Here is a 15,443-nt window from a genome sequence, read left to right as displayed (position 1 = left end):
AATAATTAAGTTGTATTCTATAAAGCAAGTGTTTGTGCTATCATACATAGGGCTTCAAACAAACCGAGTTGCTTAGGCCAAATCTAGCTTGGTTTGCAAATGTGCTCGTTCGTACTCTTCTTTAAGCTTGATGATTAAGTAATCCAGGCCCGAATATTTTGGGTTTGAAAAAATGAATAAAAATTTAGCTTGGATCTATAAAAAGCTTGCACGAGCTTGGTCCAGTTCGCAGATGAGCTGAAATCGAACATATGTTTTCAGACTCGCCCTAATCTTGATCGATCCTTTGACATAACGACCAAAGACAAAGCAACTAATTGCTCAACTAGGCTGGAGTAGGCTCCCTAATCGCATGCACTGGAAGTACACAGAGACCCAGGCTGCCCTTGGCCCAGTCGGCGGCCGTTGTCGCCTGCAGCTTTGTATTTTATGGGCCGTTGTGGCCTGCAGTATGCTTGAGATGGATGGATAATATGTATATGGACCAAGCCTGATTTCGATCCATCTGATCACTAGAAATGAAAGTTTTATTCCTTTATATCTTTATTTAGGCAAAACTAAGACATTGAACGAGAATTTTTTTTCTTTAGTCAAAAATTCCGAGTTTTTCTTCTAATGTGTCGGTTACACGCAGACATAATCCTTTCTATAATATGTATGCTTGAGTTGTAGGGCAGGGGGCTGGAGCAAGTTACAATGCCAGGGTCTGCCTTATGTTGAAGCCTGAAATGTTTAAAATCTATACTCCAACCAACTGAGCTTACACCTTGTGCTGGCCAGCCTAATTTGCATCCTAAGCTATTATTCCATGGGGCGAGACATGTTTATCGGTAGAGGTGGGCAACGGGCCGTGCCGGGCCGGCCCGGCCCAGGCCCCCCGGGCCCAAAGACTAAACGGGCCGTGCCTGGCACGGCCCGTCCAGCATGGAAGGCCAACCCGGCCCGGCCCCAGGCCCCTCTATTGGTGGGCCGGGCCGGGCACGGCACGCCACGGGCCGTGCCAGGCACGGCCCGTAACGGGCGCAAACGGGCCGTGCCAGGCACGGCCCGCAACGTCTCCAAACGGGCCGTGCCTGGCACGGCCCGTCTGGAGAGGGGGGAGGAAAATAGCCATTTCCAACGGCTATTTTCGTGAAAATGACCCTTTTACCCCTCCCAACAGTCCAATAACGGCTGAATTGAGGGATATTTTGGGAAAAAAAAATTTTGGGCTTCTATAAATAGCCCATTCCTCCCTCATTCTCACCACACCAAACCTCTCATTCTCTCCTTCTCTACTGCTATTATTTCTCTCTTCTAAAGTGCTCTTCTAGCAATTTAATTTTTAGTTTGTTCAAGTGCTACACAAGAGGAGGTTCCTGTTGAGAAGAGAAGGTCGCTTCTGTTGAGAGCACAAGAGGAAGCTCGGAATCTCGGCTCTGCCTCTGCCCTCCGACCCTCTACTCAATTCCTCTTTGCGGTTAGTTTTTATTTTTTGAATTAATCATAGATATGTCATCTTTTGAGGAAAGTCAGTTTGGCATTCCTGTTTCTGAGGGAGAAGAAACTAATCCCCAACCCCCTGTTCCTAGTTCCTCTAGAACTGGTGAACCGAGTGAAGGTCAAACCTCTTCTCGTAAGAGGACTAGTACTGTATGGAATAAATTTGATAGAGTTATGGTTGAGGGAGTCTGGAAAGCTAAATGTAAAAAATGTGCCAAACTTTATAGTTGTAGTAGTAGTGGGGGAACAGGGCATTTAAAAAGACATCAAGAGAGTCATAGGATGCATGATTCTCATGCTCAAACTCAAAGTACCCTTAATATACAAGGGGGATTACTTGTAGGTAATTTTGCATATAATCATGAAAATCAAAGAAAAGCACTTGTAAAATGGATAGTTAAGGATGAATTACCTTTTAGTTTATGTGAATCTTTTAATTTTGAAGAATATGTTCAATTAAACCTACAACCTGCTTACAAAAGAACTAGTAGGCGTACATTTAGAAGAGTAGCTATGACCAATTTTTTAGCAATGAAACAAAATTTAATTGAAACACTTTCTACTTTAAATGTAAAAATTTCATTAACTTCTGATATTTGGTCAGCATCTGTAGGTAGTAATTGTTTTATTGCCATTACTGCTCATTATATTGATAATGATTGGCAATTAAATAAACGTATTCTTGCTTTTCGTGCTTTTGATTTTCCACATTCTGGGCAACAAATTTCAAATATAATTTATCAAACTGCATGTTCATATAATATTAATGATAAAATTATGTCTATTACTTTTGATAATGCATCTAATAATAATTCTGCTGTTGTATTATTAAAAGACTCATTGCATCCCATATTAGATGGAAATTTACTGCATATTAGATGTGCATGTCATATCTTAAATCTTTCTGTTCAAGCTGGCATGGGCATGATTCAAGATGTGATTTCAAAAATTAGAAATGCAGTTTCTTTTATTCATGCTTCTAGATCAAGACTTCAAGAATTTAAGAAATTATGCATAAATCATGGTAAACGTTTTAAAAAATTTAAACTTGATGTAATTACTCGTTGGAACTCCACATATAGCATGATACATGATGCATACCCATATAAAAATTTATTAAGTGCATATATTAATGATCGTGGATTAGGATTTACATTGACTGAAACTGATTGGAATAAAGAAAAAATTTTGGAAGATTTTTTGCTTAGTTTTTATAATGCTACCAATGTTCTTTCTGGTATTTATTACCCTACTTCATGTTCATTTTTACAACAAGCATATATAATTAGTCAAAAATTTGCAGAACATAGATATGATGATGTTTTAATGCCTATTATTGACCTAATGGAATCTAAATGGAATGAGTATTGGGACAGGATATGTCCTATGCATAACTTAGCTGCTGTATTTGATCCTAGAGTTAAATTAAATGGCTTGCTAATTTTACTTGATGCATACTCTGAAAATATGAATCAAGATGCTGAATCTGCTAAAGATGAGGTAAAAAAACTTCTTTATGATATTTATGCTATATATGATGAAAAAATTCGTGGATCTAGAACACAAATACAAACCTCTATTGCTCCTTCTAGTAGTTCTCGTTCGTCATCTATTTTTTCATTCATTGCACAGAGAAGACACACACATGCTTCAAGTTCCTCTTCATCTTCTTCATCTTTAAGTAGTGAACTAGAATTTTATTTACGAAATGATCTTCACTCTGCATATGATGAAAATCAAATAGAGAATCTAGATGTATTATCTTGGTGGAAGAGTGTTAGAAATCAATATCCTGTTATGTCTGCAATTGCACGCGATATTTTAGCTGTGCCGATGTCCACGGTAGCATCGGAATCCGCTTTTAGTGCAGGTCGGCGTGTTCTTGACGAAAAGAGAAGTAGGATGACGGGCGAAACGGTGGAGATGCTTCTCTGCTTCAAGGATTGGCTGGATGCTGAGGCAAGACTTCAAGATAAAGGTGGACATAATACAACATCCTCTGATGATGATGATACAAACACTACTGAAGACTGAAGACTGAAGAGTGAATACTGATTCACTGAATCACTGATGATTAGTAAGATTTCTTAATTTTTTATAATTGTACATTTTTATTGTATTCTGGAGGTCAGACCAAGGTCCAAACCTCGGCCCTTTCTTAGTTTCTTATTGTATTCTAGAGGTCAGACCAAGGTCCAAACCTCCCTTCATGTACCATTTTGATTTAAATTAATAAACTGGTAGGGGTCTATGCCAAACCCCCCACCATTAAGGTGGCTTTATATTCATAAATCATAAATTCTTAGTGTTCAATATTTATTAATTTATTAAAAAAATTTATGAAGCATTAATTTTTATCGGGCCGAGCCGGGCCCAGGCCCGGACCGTGCCAGGCCCGCGTGCCAGCCCGGCCCAGGCCCTTATGGGCCGTGCCGTGCTGGCCCGCGGACCGTGCCGTGCCAGGCACGGCCCGCTGGCCAGGACCCTCTAGCCCAGCACGGCCCTCTCAAAAGGGCCGTGCCAGGCACGGCCCGGCACTGTAGCTGGCGGGCCGTGCCAGGCACGGCCCGCTTCGTGCCGGGCCGTGGGCGGCTCGGCCCAGTGCCCATCTCTATTTATCGGGAGGCAAATGGAGCCACAAATTAGATGGTCTCCTACATGGCCGGTAACTCTGGCGCTCTTGTATGGATTTCTGAGGCTCACATTCCTACAGCTTTTAGGGATGATTTATTTTTTGATTATTTTGAATGTATTCACCATAGAATAGTGTGAAACGCGTGCCTTATAAAAAAAATATATTACTCCATTACTTATTTTTTTTAAACAAAAAAAAGAGAGAGAAAAGTCCAAGCTTGGTTATTGTGTCTCACAATCCTTTGGAAATAAACAGAATTGTTATTCACGTTTACAGGTTGCACAGGTATTAACAAAAATGAGAGTCACAAATTCTAACTCTTGCCCATCGTTGGACGGTAGATCGGTTGGTTGATTGGCATCCCCGTAAGCATGGAAAATAAGCACATGTTTAAACTTCCAAGAGAAGAGAAATGAGGAATTTGTTATTAATCTTTCATTTTCATTTTTAAATATATATTTTTCTTTTTTTTTTTATAGACAAAGTGGTTAATTTTTCATTTAGCATATTTTTTATACAATAAAGATGTATAAAAAAATAAAATACAGGTATAAAGATAGCAAAACAACATGCAAGGAATTTGGAGTTAATCTCTTATTTCACAAATTTCCATGTTATTTTTTGGTTGTTATGCAGAGATACAAAGGGTAAAATATTTTGGAACCTCCAGGATGCATGCCAATTATTTTCAAACTTGCTCACCACAAATAATCAAAATTATTATCGATTTTATTGATACATGCAAAGATTTGAGTAGTAGTATAGATGGTTTTGAAAATGAACCCCAATTCTTTAAAACATTTTTAAATGTCTCATATAATTTAGTAAAGCATTCTCAACTGTATGAGATGAATTTCTTGTTTGTCCCTTACAACTAAACATTGCAAGGCATATTTATATCAACCAAAATAATTATTATAGGTGGAGATGAATGATCACACAGTGTAGAGTTTGAGGAATGAGGTAGTTCTGATAAGTCGAGTTACATAATAAAAATATATCATAATTTAGTATTTTTATTACTGACGATAGTAAGACAATATATATAAAATTAAAAACCTTCATACTAACTTGACAATAATATTTTATTTTGTGGGTAATGCCATAGTCTGATTGTTCTTTTTTTTTTTTTTGCCATTATAATGGCTAACAATGACCTTTAAAACCAAAAATATGCAATGTAAAGTTGGAACTAGTAATGAGGACCATATCTCATGCTTAGAGAGAAAAAGGCTAGTATAGTGGCCGTCATTGAGACTGGGGCAGCCTTTATTTATATTAATTATGCAGAAAATATGAATGTTTTTCTAAATATTTAGCTATTATTTCCTTATCATGAATAATAATAAGAGTATCAATCATTGAGATATATTCAGGATGCACCCAATTAAAATAGTATTTATTTAAATCAAAATTATCAAATCAATTCAAAAAAAAAATCTTGGGGTCACTGACATGGGCAAAAAAGTGTTGTCCTTTTCTGGATTCTTTAAAAAAAAATGTTTCTAATTTCTTGTCACAAGGGATCGTTGTTATAATTCATTCTATATTTATTTAGGTAGGTTATCATCATTTTCAAATCCAAAGGCATTCCAATCACTACGTCACTAGCATCATGAGAACTTTGCTTAGCAAAATGTGATGCTAAAGCTAAAAAAATTGTAAGAAGATTTAGCCTGTAGCAGATTTACGCATTCTTGAAGAAATTATTTTCTAGTTCATGGTTTGACTCCAGTTTAATTGTATAGGGATCTAAAGATAATTCCTTTGAAATGGATAGGAAGGAACAAAGCTAGTTTCGACTTTGAAATTATGGAGTACTACATTTATAACGTATACAAAAAAAATATGATTATTTTTTATTTAGCAATTTTTTTCTTATTATGATTATTGCTGCATAATAATGAGAATAACAAGTACCGGGCTATATTCATGTCTCATGTCTCACCCAATTAAAATACTACTTTTTAAAATTTAAATCCTCAATTCAATTCAAAAAAAGTAATATTTTTCTTATATTCAATGACATGGACAAAAAAAGAAAATTTCTCTGAAGTGCTGCGTAACATAGGTAGCAATCTAGTATGTGGCTCTATTCCCCTGCTAATCGACGAATGTCGCAAAGTAGAGGAAACTCATCTCCCATTCGCCCCTCTCCACTTATCCAATCGATCACCCTGGCAGCATCTCTCTCGAGAAGAGTCCGCTCCGCTTTCAGCACTCGTCTATTTTTTATAAAATTATATTTCTTGTAATAAATAATTAGATTTACTTTAAATACAGATCATAAACTAAAAATTTATCAAAGGATCATTAAAGTGAAGATAAAAATGATATTTTTGATTCCGGTCAACACGGATCACAGTATCTTATGACTGCAACATTCAAATGAGCGATGAATTAAGGCGTGTGCTTGAGATCCCAGGCGTAATTCAACCCCTTTCCCTGTTAACTTGGGGACTTTGAGCCAACCTGATGGGTCATTGCATCGTCATATCCAAGACTCCGTATCTTCCCTTCATTCATATGCGGAGGTCGCAATTTGCGACCTAATCTGGTTCTCAAAAATTAATGATAAAATGATGGCGAAATCAAAGAACATGGACGCCCCCCCGAAACCCCCGTGCAAGGAAAGAGGGATCAGTGACGGCTTTCTCGGATTCAAAGGGGGAACCGACGGCGAGGATGGTGGTGCCCAGTCGGACCGGGAACCACTGCCGCCGGCGGTGGAGGGCAGATAAGTTCGGGATCCCCGGCAGGCCCGGTCACTGGCCGGTACGGGACGCCGTCGATTCTCGCTGTTTCGAATCTCACCCTAGACTCGTTTCTGCCTTCCTCGCTCAACCTTAACTCGCTTTACATTCTTGTAAGTCTCTCCCATCTTTTATTTCCCCTCTTTTGTTTCAAAATTTATTGGAATCAATTTCGCAACTTTGATTCACGAACTATTTTGCTGATGTAATGGAAATCACCAATTCGGTGGTTGAGTTTAGGGTAAAATATATGCTTATATTGAAAAATATTAACGTAAAGAACAAAAGAAAACAAGTTGTGGAGAAAGGGATTGTTAGATTCTCGGATAGTGTGCTACGTTGGTTGAGTAGTTGGATCGATTTCAATCTTTCCTGTTTTTCTTGGAGATTATTTGTATTTACGTATGTTTGTATTTATTTTTGTATTATATGAGTTTCTGTTTATGTGCTCACAATAAGCTGTAGTCCCTTTCACAGTTCTTGCAAATAATGCTCGACACTAGTCAGTACATATTTTGATGTCGGCTTTGCATGCATTAAAGTTCTATGGTGGCTCAGAATAAGTATAATTGTTCATGTCTCTACCTCCCATCTGACAAGATGGGTTATATCTGGAGTTTAACAAAATATAGGTTGGAAGTGCACGGCATTATGTATTTCTGAAGAAATCCATGCGATACCATGGAGAGGGGAACAAGGAAAAGTGACAGGAGTCTTAGCAAAGCGACAAAGTTTTACTCATAATAAGCCTTCTTTGATCCTAGAAGAATTTATTACTTCAGCTATCACATGAGAGATGTAGGGTGGTGATGTGGCATCCAAGTTGGGATGAGGCCGAGAAGCCACTAAGAATCCGTTTGGTTATCATTTTTAGGACCTCCTATCATCATCTAGTTGTTGAGGATCACGGATAGGTAAGTCCAGTGCAAAGTCAAACAGCATGAACATCTTATGTGTGCAGGTTGTCAAATGATACTAAACTTTAATATTGAACTAAGAGATGGACATTTTTCAGCAAAGTACGCAATTTTGGCACCAGACCCCATACTGGTACCATGTTGGTATGATGTCGCTATGGCCAGTGTAGAGGTTAATTCTGGATGTCGAGACTTAGTGCATCTCATGTACCCAGTCTCGGTTCAGTACTGTTACCGTACAATATGTACAGTGTGGATCGGTATGGATTGATACGGTGAACTTGCTTTTCAAGAATAAGGAGAAATTCTGAAAATTCATAATATAATACCTCAGTGTTGTCAAAAGCAGCCGCCTAGGCACTTAATTTGGATGGTTACTAGGTTCAGCCCGTTTAAACTCTGCCTCTTTAATGGTTTTCTTTTCTATTTTCTTTCCTTATTTAAGTTCCATGGGACACATGGGAGGATACCGAAGGCTACCACCAACCTAGTATGGCTAGTGGGCTGATCAGTGGCTGCCGACAGGTCAGTCAGTAGCCCATAGTGATAAGTGGTAATAGTGCATACCATGACTAGCACACCTCTTCCTCGTTTGACTTTTCTTCCACTTTTTTTCTCTAAATTTTCCCACTTGTTTTTGTTGCTAGCCTATAATCTGCTTGCCTCCTCCCACTTCTTGCTAGGTGTTGGTTTCCTGGATGTATTCTATAGTTTGTTGGGTATTGCTGTAACAACCCTATTCTCCATATGTATTTTGATCTTTAGATCTTGTTAAGTGTGAAACATATGTTCATGATCCCATAAAGAAAAAAGAGTGTATCTAAAATATATGTACATGCTTATTTATGCATATGATAATAAACGCTTGGAGACCTTTCCTCCTTATGTGGCCGTCTAAGAATATAGGTTCCCTCCTAGGTCATACAAGTGATTTACCACCTAGTATTGCCTAGTATGGTTCGCCGTGCTGGTCCGAACCGGGAGATACAGGATGTACTATACCGGTTGGGTACAGATACAAGGTACGAGTGGCATATCGAGTGGCATACTGATACGCGGTATGCCGAAAAATTTCTGTACTGTACCATACCGACACAATACTAGTATGGCGCCAGAATAGGATCTAGTATTGAGACGGCGAACCTTGTTGCATAGGCTCTTTGATAAACTTGAAAATACCAAGCTATGGAATCCCATGCCTAATCAATATGAGTGAGACATTAAGTTTCGAGGGCAAGAAGGAACACAAGGGGAAGGTCGTAATTGCTATCCTTTAAGGTAACAAAGAATGAAAGAGAAATGAGCAGAATGAATGGAGTGCAAAATGGCTAATATCCAACCAATAAAATATCTAAAAAGTATCATGTGTCAAATGGTTGTACAATGTATCGTATTGGAGTAATTTTGTAATGGAAGAATCTTGATGAGGAACATAGGGGGTAAAAATCTCAGGATATGATTGGATCAAGGAGAGTAATAATGAAATACGGTAGCCAGTCAAGGAGCATATTGGAGGCAGAAGGACCCAATGATTTAGAGGGAGCAAACTCAAAGTAGCTTATGAAGGAGTACCTCATGAAGGAGGTGGGGAAAAATTGGGGAGTGAACATAAGTGAAGTTACAATAGAGTCAGAAAGACACATCTATAATCTAATGGATAGGATTTAGATATTACAGCATTGCCTTGGAGATATCTAAGAAGGCTAGACACAGCATAGTAATTATAAACTGTATATGCAGGATTGAATCTGAAAATAAGTAGTCAGCAAATCAAAGGGAAGAACCAAGATATTTTACCATAAGCTAGCAAAGTAAAGCATGTAAACCTGTAAGGTACCTTGGTGTTTGGAAGCAAGGCAATGACATAAAAGTGATCCTAAAAACTGGCACATATAAAGAACAAAGACAGGAATGCCATTGCTGAATGCTGATATATACAAGCAGTGTTAAGATCATAATGATGCTCCCTCTCCACTGCACCTTCCTCTCAAGCTTTTTGAATTTAGTTGCTGAGGAAGAGCAACATGAAAGAAGGGAATGTTAAATATCTTGGGTCAGAGTGACATTCATGAGCACCAGTAATGTGGGAGCTAAAGGCATCCATCACATTGAGATAGAGAGGGAGGCTTATATTGGATGTGAAATTTAAAAAAAGGCAGGGGAACATGTTGTAGAGTTGGAAGCTTTCAGGATCGTGTAATAGGATGCTCTAGATTATGATGTATAAGCTAATTTGGAAGTACCAAAAGCAGGGCAGAAAGATCTTGTTGCATTTTTGTTGTATGTGCAGCTTCTTATCTGCTAGGCAAGTTGCTCCACTGTAGTCTCTTGAGGAGGGACATGGATAGGGCCACTCAATAGCCCAAGGCTAGATCACTCAAGTATGGCCTGGACTTTTAAATTTTAGATCAAAGCTTGGAGGAAGCTCAAGCAAGACATGGCAATTTTTTTGGCTTGATGCTGTAGCTTTTGTTAGGAAGACAATCAAAGAGGCTTGTATCTTACATCATGTGCCATTTGCCCTGTGATCTTGAGATTTTCTTAGATAGGAAGATCAAGTCAGTTATAGGTCCAATTCACTTGTTGAAATTAGAAGAAAATTTGAAGCAGGGGAAGAGCTGCTCAAGAGTAATCAACTCCTTTCATCCTTGATCTAAATATCTCCAAAACTTCCAAATCCTATCCTCGTACCTGAATTGCTGGCAAGCCATGTATCCTACTTATGTAAATTATATTTCTAGATTGCAACTGCCATAGGATCTCGGAAGAGAGTTTTTCTTGCTTGTGAGAGTCTCTTGGATAATGTTTATTTATATTTATATTTGTTTCTGTCCCTTTCAGTGATATGAAGAAAAGACTGGAATTTCCCTCTCATGATCTACTCATTTCAATATATAGGTTTATTTCTATCTTTACAGTTTAGATAGTTTCGGCTTGTACTAACGCAAAGAATTTGGAGTCAGGTCAAACTCTCTTTACTGTTAGTTTTAGTTTCAGGTGATCCATTACAGTATTTGATTTTTTGCTGGTGTTACCACCATGTGATTATCTGATGATACATTGATGTATACAGCTTAAATGTTGCGCTGGTTTTTCTTGTACCTGGTTTTTGTTCTTCACCCTCTCATGTCCATGCAATTTAGATGACAGGTGATCATAAAAGTATAAAAGTTGCGTATCATTTTGCTTATACCGAATGTTATTTCATTGATTACTAATTTTTGTACAGCTTTGGAATCTTGAATGTGGGTTGTTGACCGATATCAAAGCTCATTATTGTTGATGATGTGCTCTGAATCTAATTGACGCATACTAGCCATGTTGGGAGAGAGAAATAATAGTCCTAAATTAACATAAGAAAGGGAAATAATATTGTTGTTATTTTTGTTATGGTGCTACTAATGAGTTCTAGTTCTTCTCTGTATACATGTAACATGGATGCACATGCACTGATGGTAGGAGAGGAGATATCTTGAGAAAGCTGGCATTGACTGAGGATGCAGTCATAATAGATACAAATTGCAATGAAGGATTTCTGACCCCAAATTGATTTGTCAAAGTTGTTTGTGATGCCTGGGCCCTGATGCTTTTATGTGTCAATCTTGGATTTAGGTCTTGCTAAACCCTCTCATATGAGAACCAGTAAAATGATGTGAGACTTGTAATTAGCATATAGTCTCTGTGAAACAAAAGGTTTGCAGAGGATTCTCTCTTATATTTATAGTATTACATTATACTGTTTTTAGAAAGTGGGTTGCAGACAACATTATTCTTAAGTGACAAATCATGATTCATGAATCATATGCTTTTTATTTCCGGTTCATGATGAAACTTAGTTAATGCAATTTCCAACATAACTATGTGCAAACATAGAAAAAAATGTGCAATCAAAACTTTTTTCCGTATGATATATATCTAATCAAGTAACGTTTTTGTAAGAAAAGGGTTTCGTGGTGCTTGAAAATCAGTTACCTGGGAAGGATTTTTCGCTGCCAATAACTCTAGTTTGCTTCATTGATTTTTAGTTATTAAATGAATTGGAGACAATACACGAAAAGGAGATCATACATAGTGTTACTAAATGTGTTGATTTTCTTTGCCGAGATTTTAGTAATATTGTGTCTCTCATTTCTGGCATAACCATCAAAGTTAGAGGAAAGTTGGCATTGTGGGAAAAGATGCTGAGAGGAAATCCATTCTTCCCATGCTTTCATATTTGTTGATATAGATGGCTTCATCTTCATCGAGGAAATTGTCAAGCCTAATGATTTGGTGGCTAACACGAATAGCAGCTAAGACCTATAGTCTCTGCTGGAAAGATATGCAGAAAAAAGGGTTTCTTTATGCTTTTAATGGTGAAATAAAGGTAATATTGGGACCCCAAAGTGCTGGAAATCCTCTCAAGTGTGAATTGTTTGAATAATGATTACGTTTTGCCTCTAAATTGGGGTTTTTCCTGTCCATTATCTGCACCTTTATTGATAATAAAGTAGAGAGGCAATAATGGGCCTGGTTGTAAAAGGGCAGAACCTTTTCTCAATTTGCCTTTCATTATTAACTTCTTCTTTATATCATGCTTTTCAACAGAATTATTTACCTCGGAGGCTTATTTCTCTTTCTGTCACGAAAAGAGCTGTTTAGACCTATAAAGTAGGAAAACCTTTTCTGTTTCCATTCCTTGATTTTTGACACTCTGGAAAGCGTTAAAGATAGCTCTTTTCAAGAGTATAAGACTTTCGCATTTATTTATTGGAATTGGGATTGCATTTTTCTTCTTATTTCCCATTGCAGGCTCTTCTTTACAGGGAGAAAAAAAATCATCTTATTAGGGGGAAAATGATCTTGCATAGGACATCATTGTACTCCAGCTGCATCAATATAGATAGAGGTAGCGACAATGAAGCACGAGCATTGCTGTTGAGCATTTTTGCCAGTATAATTTATCATTTATCACCTGAATTTGGTTCAGGTGTTATCCTGCCACTGTAATCAATTCATGTAACTCCAATTTGTAGATGGATGAAGTGCAGTGCAGCTTCATAGCACATGGTATATAGCCTGGTTGAAAACTGCATAAAAACAATTGATTTGTCTACCATTAACATTAATTAGTCTTAAATGTAACCTACCAGTTTTGGATTATCTAATAACAAAATTCTTTTCTTGGCACATCATGTCGAAGATCTATACTTTTGCGACTGATCAGTTGAACTCGCCTTGATTGCAGGCTTTGCATTGTCTGATTCAAGTTTGTGAGAACTGCACTAAGGTGTTGAAAACTGCTTTGCTATCAAATAAACAAGCTGGTGGGTTAGGATTTGGATGTACTGGTTTCTGACCTACAGAAGAGGGATCACGAGGAAGGTCTTAATGGGTGGTTAATACCGCAAGATCTACACTTTAATTTAGGTATGCTAGCATACAAGATTGCTTGGTCATATTGTATATTAATTCATGTGGTCGCACGCGATTTGAAAGGTAAAGCTGGCGTAGTCATTCAACAGTACAGTGTATGGGTGGTCCCGAACTTGGCAGCACCAGTATATCACAGGGTAGTCTTGGATGACTATATAAGATTTCTTACTTTGCTCTTGGTCTCAATGAGAGTTGTTTGCTGACTGCTGTATGTATTGACATCCAGGCCTGGCTTTCATACAGGAAGAATTTAATATTGTTCCATCCCCTTCCCCACCCTTCTCTGAGGTCTTTCTTTTTGTTGTAATGACTCAGTTGTGTAAATTGAGATACTGAATGGATAAAAGTTCTTTCATCCATATTTTTTAAACACAGAAAGGTTCTCATGATCTTGCAAGAGGATGATATTGTAAATAAGAGTGCTGAGCTTCTTCTAATGTCTAGGCAAATGGATCTTCCATCAGATCAAAAGGAAAAGAAAGAAGATCATGCCAATTGATTGGTTATATAAATTATTTTTTTGCCCCACTTTTGTACTTTGAGGTATGCCAGATGCCTAAACATATCATTTTTTTTTAAAAAAAAAAATTACGTTCAGAATGAGGTAGCAGTCAAAATATGAATGGTTTTTGCTGCGAAAGGAAAACTGGATCCTGGGGCCGCTAATAGGCTCGTTGTAATCAAAGTGTTGCATAATTACATTGCTTCAAATTTCTATAAGCATTATATCAACTTGAAGTCTCGAATTGTTCGAACGTGTGTATCGCATTGGAATCTGCCCTGCCCAATTATAATTCTCACCATCCCCTCTGAACCATTGAATTTCAGAGCTAAACTACGACTGCCTTCTTCTGAGTTGTGTCAGAATTGTATGATGCAAGAGAGCATGTTGGAGATTCATTTACTTCGACATTAGAATCCTAAAACCATCTTTCGATGCTACCAACATACAAGGTGATGGATGGCTGCTTGGAGCCATGCAGCCGAGTTTACGTCATGATGGGAGTGGTGCATTAAAAATCGCATCTAGGCAACGGTTGCATGCGGTGTGTAGAATGATGTCTGCCTCGGCTGATCCATGGATCCCCTCACCAGGACCAAATTAAGGTGTCCGTCCTTGTGTCACCATCCAATGGTTGGTGGAAGTGCCCGTAACCCCCTTGGAATATGTTGATAGAGATCTAAGGAACCACCAGCCGGCATGTGAAACGTCTTGGAGAATCATTAACCATTGTTTATGGTTGTGCTCTTAGGTGCCAAATCACTCCAAATCAGCAATCATTAGTCTCCACCTAAGTTTCAGTCTGATCCTACCGAGAATATCCTCTCTTTTTCTTTGGCTGAACAACTATCGTCCATCTTAAGATTTGATGGTGTCATTTTCGCCCACTTGTTTGACTAAATGGCTCTCAAAAGTATTCCCCCCCCCCTCCCTTCCTTGAATCAGAAGGGAAAACATCCACCATGAAGAAACTCTAAGGAAACTGATCGGTAAAATGACTCTATCAGCAATACGTTGTTTGGATTTTCTCTACAAGGCTCCTTGCAGCAACATTAGATGGCTGCCGTGCTGTCGCCGTAGAGAGATCATCAGTGCAGTGGACCAAGCTATTAGGTAGCCTTGCCTATGATAGACCAAATAAGTACACCTGATGGCTAGGATGGAAATCTTCATGACAGGGGGAGACCTCATGGAACCATTGGATGGATGCATGGAATTTTTGGGACTGAAGTGCATAATGGCAACTGCTGTGCAAGCAACGCTGCAAAGCTAATATACATAGCCTTGTGTAAAGAAAGTTAGCCTTATTTAATATTGATTACCAACTTTACTGATTCTCATGTTCATTCCATTCTTATGGATAAAAAAAGCTGAGGTCAAAAAATTCTAGAATGCAGTCGAGTCCAATTTCTCGAGTTTTGAAGGATTGGACAATTGGCCTCTACCTAATTCAACTTCTTTATTAATGTGAAGTCATGGATTTAGTTATAAATCGTTGCAACTAGATTAAAGCAAGCAAAACTTTCTCATTTTTTTTATAGTAAACTGACAAAAGGCGATTGGAATATAAGATGATTGACAGTTCAGGAGAAGCAAATATAACTCCAACAGCATGACAACAAGCCCGGAGGAGTCGTATCGATTTAGTTCACGTCTAGGTTTCTTTCTCCAGGAGAACAAGCCAGCTGAGAAGAGGGTGTGGGCATGAGACCTAAATGTAGACTTTTCAGGCCCCTCAC

General features: G+C 38.2%; 1 long non-coding RNA gene across 1 annotated transcript; it reads left to right on the top strand.

Annotated features, from left to right (window-relative positions):
- The first annotated feature begins 6,225 nt into the window (after positions 1 to 6,225).
- LOC113463203 (uncharacterized) lies at positions 6,226 to 13,738 on the top strand. The gene is made up of 2 exons (XR_003387039.4): positions 6,226 to 6,983; positions 13,015 to 13,738. It is a non-coding gene; the product is annotated as an uncharacterized LOC113463203 (long non-coding RNA).
- Positions 13,739 to 15,443: the final 1,705 nt, after the last annotated feature.

The sequence above is a fragment of the Phoenix dactylifera genome, chromosome 8, assembly GCF_051530095.1.
Source record: "Phoenix dactylifera cultivar Ajwa chromosome 8, Ajwa_hap1_PhDact_Kaust_v1.1, whole genome shotgun sequence".
Classification (NCBI taxonomy): domain Eukaryota; kingdom Viridiplantae; phylum Streptophyta; class Magnoliopsida; order Arecales; family Arecaceae; genus Phoenix; species Phoenix dactylifera.
This window is presented reverse-complemented; position numbering and strand designations above follow the sequence as displayed.